Source organism: Physeter macrocephalus, chromosome 16 (genome assembly GCF_002837175.3).
Source record: "Physeter macrocephalus isolate SW-GA chromosome 16, ASM283717v5, whole genome shotgun sequence".
NCBI classification, from domain to species: domain Eukaryota; kingdom Metazoa; phylum Chordata; class Mammalia; order Artiodactyla; family Physeteridae; genus Physeter; species Physeter macrocephalus.
The window spans coordinates 24,762,567-24,770,046 of NC_041229.1; positions in this window are offsets into that span (position 1 = coordinate 24,762,567).

Consider the following 7,480-nt stretch of genomic DNA (forward strand, 5'->3'; position numbering starts at 1 on the left):
TATAAAGTTATTGGTCTTCCAACAAGGAAGGACACCAGAAGCTGCCTACAAAGCAGCAAACTGGTATGAGATGTGAAGAAACAGACTAGAGAAGAGAGAGTGGCTGGAAGCAATAGCAGAATGAAGTTACCTCATGAGAGAGAGACAAATGGAACACTAGCTGCAACAAGGTAAGGTACTAAATGTGTGGACAAATGGCTTACGGCAGAGACACAATTACCCACTAGAACAGCCCAGGGAATACGGAAACTCAGCCTAAACAAAAGCCAGTCTTTTCGCTTTCTTAAAAAATTGAGGTATAGATGATTTACAATATTACATAAATTTCAGATGTACAACATAGTGATTCACAATTTTTAAAGGTTATACTCCATTTATACTTATTGTAAAATATTGGATATATTCCCTGTTCTATACAATATATCCTTGTAGCTTATTTATTATATATATAGTAGTTTGTATCTCTTAATCCCCTACTTGTCTCTTGCCCCTCCCCCATCCCTCACCCCACTGGTAACCACTAGCTTATTCTCTATATCTGTGAGTCTGTTTCTTTTTACTATACTTATTAGTTTTTTTTTAGCTTCCATATATAAGTGATATCATGCATTATGTTATTCTCTGACTTATTTCACTTAGCACAATACCCTTCAAGTCCATCCATGTTGTTGCAAATAGGAAAATCTTGTTCTTTCTTTATGGCTGAGTAGTATTCCATTGTGTATATATACCACATCCTTTTTACCCACTCATCTGTTGATGGACACTTTAGTTGCTTCCATATCTTGGCAACTGTAAATAATGCTGCTATGATATTGGGGTGCATGTATCTTTTAGTGTTTTCATTTTGGGGGGGAACATACCCAGGAGTGGAATTGCTGGCTCATATGGTAGTAATATTTTTATTTCTTTGAGAAAGGGCTATACTGTTTTCCACACTGGCTACACCAATTTACATTCCCAACAGTGGACAAGATTTACTTTTTTTCCACACTCTCACCAGCATTTATTGTTTGTCAACTTTTTGATGTTGGCCATTCTGACCAGTCTGAGGTGATACCTCATTGTAGTTTTGTATTTCATTAATAATTAGTGATGTTGAGCATCTTTTCATGTGCTTTTTGGACATCTGTATATCTTCTACAGAGAAATGTCTATTTAGATCTGCCCATTTTTGATTGGGCGATTTGCTTTTTTGATATTGAGCTGCATGAGCATATTTTGGAGATTAATCCCTTGTCAGTTGCTTCATTTGCAAATATTTTCTCCAATTCTGTGTGTTGTCTTTTGATTTTGTTTATGTTTTCCTTTACTGTGCAAAATTAGTTCCCCATTTGTTTATTTTTGTTTTTATTTTCATTATTCTAGGAGGTGGATACAAAAAAATATTGCTGCAATTTATGTCATAAAGTGTTTTGCCTATGTTTTCCTCTAAGAGTTTTATAGTATCTGGACTTACATTTAGGTCTTTAATCCATTTTGAGTTTATTTTTGTGTATGGTGTTAGAGAATGCCCTAACATTCTTTTTCATTCTTTTGCATGTAGCTGTCCATTTTTCCCAGCACCACTTATTGAAGAGGCTGCCTTTTCTCCACTATATATTCTTACCTCCTTTGTCAATAGATTAATTGACCATAGGTGAGTGGGTTTATTTCTGGGCTTTCTATCTTGTTCCACTGATCTACATTTCTGTTTTTCTGCCAGTACCATACTGTCTTGATGACTGTAGCTTTGTAGTATAATCTGAAATCAGGGAGCCTGATTCTCCAGCTCTGTTTTTCTTTCTCAAGATTGCTTTGGCTATTTGGGGTCTTTTGTGTTTCCCTATAAATTTAAAATTTTTTTGTTCCAGTCCTGTGAAAAATGCCATTGGTAATTTAATAGGTATTGCATTAAATCTGTAGATTGCCTTGGGTAGTATAGTCATTTTGACAATATTCATTCTTCCAATCCAAAAACATGGTATGTCTTTCCATCTGTTTGTGTCATTTTTGATTTCTTTTTTTAAAAATTAATTAATTTATTTTTGACTGTGTTGGGTCTTTGTTGCTGTGCACAGGCTTTCCCTAGTTGCAGCGAGCGGGGGTTACTCTTTGTTGTGGTGCATGGGTTTCTCAATTTGGTGGCTTTTCTTGCGCAGAGCACGGGCTCTAGGCATGCGGACTTCAGTAGTTGTGGCACACAAGCTCAGTAGTTGTGGCTTGTGGGCTTAGTTGCTCAGTGGACTGTGGGATCTTCCCAGACCAGGGATTGAACCCATGTTCTCTGCATTGGCCACTGCGCCACCAGGGAAGTCCTCATCTTCAATTTCTTTCATCAGCATCTTATAGTTTTCAGAGTACAGGCCTTTTGCCTCCTTAGGTAGATTTATATGCAGGTATTTTATTCTTTTTGATGTGATGGTAAATGGGATTATTTCTTAATTTCTCTTTCTGATCTTTCATTGTTAGTGTATAGAAATGCGACAGATTTCTGTGTATTAACTTTGTATTCTGCAAATTTACTGAATTCATTCTTGAGCTCTAGTAATTTTCTGGTAGCATCTTTAGGATTTTCTATGTATAATATGTCATCTGCAAACCAAGTTGGTTTTACTTCTTCTTTTCCAATTTGGATTCTTTTTATTTTTTTCTTCTCTGATTGCCCTGGCTCAGACTTCCAAAACTATGTTGAATGAAAGGGTGAGAGTGGACATCCTTGTCTTGTTCCTGATCTTAGAGGAAATACTTTCAGCTTTTTATTGTTGGGTATGATGTTAGCCGTGGGTTTGTCATATATAGCCTTTATTATGTTATGTTATAATAAAGGTATGTTCCCTATATGCCCACTTTCTGGAGAGGTTTTTTTTTTTTATCATAAATGGGTGTGGAATATATACTGTTCATCTCTGTTTGTTTGTTCTTTAAAGCTTCTAGCTCTTTATTAAACATTTCTTGTACTCTTTCAGTCTGTGCCTCCATTCCTTTTCTGAGATCTTGGATCATCTTTATTATCATTATTCTGAATTCTTTTTCAGGTAGATTGCATACCTCTACTTCACTTAGCTGTTCTTCTGAGGTTTTACCTTGTTCCTTCGTCTGGAACATATTTCTCTGCCATCTCATTTTGTCTAAATTTCTCTGTTTGTGGTCTCTGTTCCTCAGGCTGCAGGACTGTAGTTCCTTTTTCTTTTGGTGTCTGCCCCCTGGTGAGTGACACTGGTATAGAAGGTGTGCAGGCTTCCTGGTGGGAGGAACTGGTGCCTGCCCATTGGTGGGTGGAGCTGGGTCTTATCCCTTTGGTGGGAAGGGCTGTGTCAAGGGGTGTGTTTAGAACTGGCAGTGGGCTCAGAATGACTTTAGGCAGCCTGTCTGCTGTTGGGTGGGGCTGTGTTCCCACACTGTTGGTTGTTTGGCCTGAGCATCCCAGTACTGGAGACTGCAGGCTGTTGCATGGGGCCAGATCTCATGCCAAAATGGTGTCCTCCAGGAGAGCTCACACCAAACAATATTCCCTGGGGCCTCTATCACCAGTGCCCTCGCCCCCACAGTGAGCCATGTCCACACCCCATCTGCCAGAAGACCCTCCAAGAAATGCAGATAGGTCTGGCCCAGGCTTCTATGGAGTCATTGCTTTGCCCTGGGTCCCAATGCATGTGAAACCTTGTGTGTGACCTCCAAGAGTGGAGTCTCTGTTTCCCCCAGTTCTGTGGAGCTCCTGAATTCAAGCTCCACTGGCCTTCAAAAGCAGATATTTTGGAGGCACCTCCACCTGATGCCAGACCCCCAGGGTGAGGAGCATAATGTGGGGCTCACAACTCTCACTCCTGTGGGGGAACCTCTGCAATATAATTATTTTCTAGTTTGTGGGTCACCCATCTGGCACGTATGGGATTTGATTATATTGCAGAAGTACCCCTCCTATCATCTCGTTGTAGCTTCTTCTTTGTCTTTGGGTGTAGAATATCTTTTTCGGTAGGTTCAAGTCTTTTTTGTTGATGGTTGTTAAGCAGTTAGTTGTGATTTTGTTTTTTTCATGAGAGGAGATGAGCTCAATTTATTCTGCTCTGCCATCTTGTCTCTTGTCCCTCTCAATCATATGGTTTTTATTCTTCAATTTGTTAATGTGGTATATCACATTGATTGGTTTGTGGATACTGAACTATCCTTGCATCCCTGGGATGAATTCCACTTGAGTATGGTAAATGATCCTTTTAGTGTACTGTTGTATTCAATTTGCTAATATTTTGTTGAGGTTTTTGCATCTATGTTCATCACTGATATTGGCCTGTAATTTTCTTTTTGTGTGATATCTTTGTCTAGTTTTGGTATCAGAGTGATGCTGGCCTCATCGAATGAGTGCAGAAACATTTTTTCGGAATAGTTTGAGAAGGATAGGTGTCAACTCTTCTCTAAATGTTTGGTAGAATTCACCTCTAAAGCCATCTGGTGGCTGGACTTTTGTTTGTTGGGAGTTTTGCCAGTATTTTCTTTAATACATAGCTATTTCTGTAAATATTTCATGCATGCTTGAAAAAAATTTCTACATGTCAACTTAAGATTGTGGTTGCTTCTGGGAAAAGAGGGAGTGTTTTAGGATCGGGGAGTGGGAAAATGGCCTTCAATTTTATATGTTTTATTTATTAAAAAGCAAAATAAGGAGGAAAAATGTGTTCATTTTGAGTGGTGGGAATGTATATTATTCTTTGTACTTTTGGGTCTTTTAAAAACAAATCCAAATTTTAATTAAAAACTGTTAGTGCCCACCCAGAGCCCAGATCATGGTTTCAAATAAATTCTCCAGTTAAAGGAACCAGGGCTCCTTGGAAAAATGGCTGATTCTAGTGTTTGGGCAGGAAATATACAAGGTAAGCCTGCTGTGTCTTCTTGTGCCAGAAAGTAAGGAAGTGCTCAAAAGACAAACAACTGGAGATATATCAAATAAACACAGGAGCCAACTGAAAGGGCTCCTGATGGTCAAAGCAGAACAATTTGAGTAACAAAATAAATAAAGTATTATTGGATAATAACTCAAAGTATAAAATAAATATCCATGACTCCATACTGATATAAATGACTGAATACATAAATAAATGTACATAAATCTTTCACACAAAAGAATTCCAAATAATTTCTGTAGATATTCTGCCGTCAAGGAGGTGGAGCATAACTCTTTACCCCTTAAATACAGGCTGGATATACAAGCATACCTTGTTTTATTGTGCTTCACTTTATTGTCTCACATATATTGCATTTTTTTTACATATTGAAAGTTTGTGGCAATCCTGTGCTAAGTGAGTCTATTAGTGACATTTTTCCAATAGCATTTCATCACTTTGTGTCTCTATGTCAGATTCTGGTAATTCTTACAATATTTCAATATTTTTCATTATTACTATATTTGTTATTGTTATCTGTGATTATGATCTTTGATGTTACTATTGTAATGTTTGGGGGCACCATGAACTGCTTCCACATAAGATGGCAAACTTAATTGATAAATGTTGTGCATATTCTGATTGCTGCACCAACCAGTCATTCACCTGTCTTTCTCCTTCTCCTTGGGCTTCACTATTCCCTGAGACGCAAGAATATTGAAATTAGGTCTGTTAATAGCCCTACCGTGGCCTCTAAGTGTTCAAGTGAAAGGAAGAGTCACACATCTCTCACTTTAAATCAAAAGCTAGAAATGATTAAGCTTAGTGAGGAAGGACTGTGGAAACCAAGGTAGGCCAAAAGCTAAGCTTCTTAAGTCAAACAGTTAGCTGAGTTCTGAATGCAAAGAAAAAGCTCTTGAAGGAAATTAAAAGTGCTACTCCAGTGAACACACAGATGATAAGAAAGTAAAACAGCCTCACTGCTGATATGGAGAAAGTTTTAGTGATCTGGATAGAAGATCAAACCAGCCACAATACTCCCTTAAGCCAAAGCCTAATCCAGAGGAAAGTCCTAACTCTCCTCAATTCTATGAAGGCTGAGACAGGTGAGGAAACTGAAGAAGAAAAGTTTGAAGCTAGCAGAGGTTGGTTCATGAGGTTTAAGGAAAGAAGCCATCTCTATAACATCAAAGTGCAAAATTCAGCAAGTGCTGACGTAGAAGCTGCAAAAAGCTATCCAAAGATAAGATAGCTAAGATAATTCATGAATGTGGCTCCTCTAAGCAGGTTTTCAACGTAGACAAAACGTCTTCTATTGGAAGAAGATGCCACCTAGGACTTTTACAGCTAGAGCAGAGAAGTCATTGCTTGGTGTCAAAGCTTCAAAGGACAGGCTGACTCTCTTGTTAGGGGTCAGTGCAGCTGGTGACCTTAAGTTGAAGCCAGTGCTCATTTACCATTCGGAAAATCCTAAGTCCCATAAGAATTAAGCTAAACCTACTCTACCTGTGCTCTATATATGGAACAACAAAGACTGATGACAGCACATCTGTTTACAACATGGTTTACTGACTCTTTTAAGCCCACTGTTGAGACCTTCTGCTAGGAAAAAAGATTCCTTTGAATATATTACTGCTCATTGTCAATGCATCTGGTCACCCAAGAGCTCTGATGGAGATGTACAATGAGATTCACATTGTTTTCATGCCTGCTAAGACAACATCCATCCTGCAGTCCATGGATCAAGGAGTCATTCCAACTTTAAAGTCTTATTATTTGAGAAATACATTAGTAAGGCTATAGCCTCCATAGATGATTCCTCTAGTGGATTTCAAAGTCAATTGAAAACTTTTTGGAAAGGATTCACCATTCTAGATGCTACTGAGAACATTCATGATTAACAGGATTTTGGAAGAAGTTGATTCCAACTTTCATGGATGACTTTGAGGGGTTGAAGACTTCAGTGGAGGAAGTAACTGAAAATATGGTGAAAACAGCAAGAGAACTAGAATTAGAAGTGAAGTCTGAGTCTGTGACTAAATTGCTTCAATCTCATAAAATTTGAATGGATGAGGAGTTGCAAAGAAAGTGGTTTCTTGGGATGGAATCAACTCCTGGTGAAGATGCTGTGAAGACTGTTGAAATGACAAAAATGGATTTAATAAACTTAGTTGATAAAGTAGCGGCAGGGCTTGAGAGGACTGACTCCAATTTTGAAAGAAGTTCTTCTGTGGGTAAAATGCCATCAAACAGCTACAGAGAAATTGTTCATGGAAGAAAGGGCCAATTGATGCACCAAACTTTGTTGTTGTCTTATTTTAAGAAATTGCCACAGCCACCCCAACCTTTAGCAAACACCACCCTGATCAGTTGGCAACCATCAACATTGAGACAAGACCCTTCACCAGAAAAACACCTAATGAGGGATATACAAGAAAATACCCAGTATTCCTCAAAACTCTCAAGATCAGACACAAGGAAAATCTGGGAAGCTGTCACAGTCAAGAGGTACCTGAGGAGACATGATTACTAAAATGCAATGTGGTATCAAGGATGGGATCCTAGGACAGAAAAAGGACATTAAGTTAAAACTAGGGAAATCTAGGAGGGATATGGGAAGATGG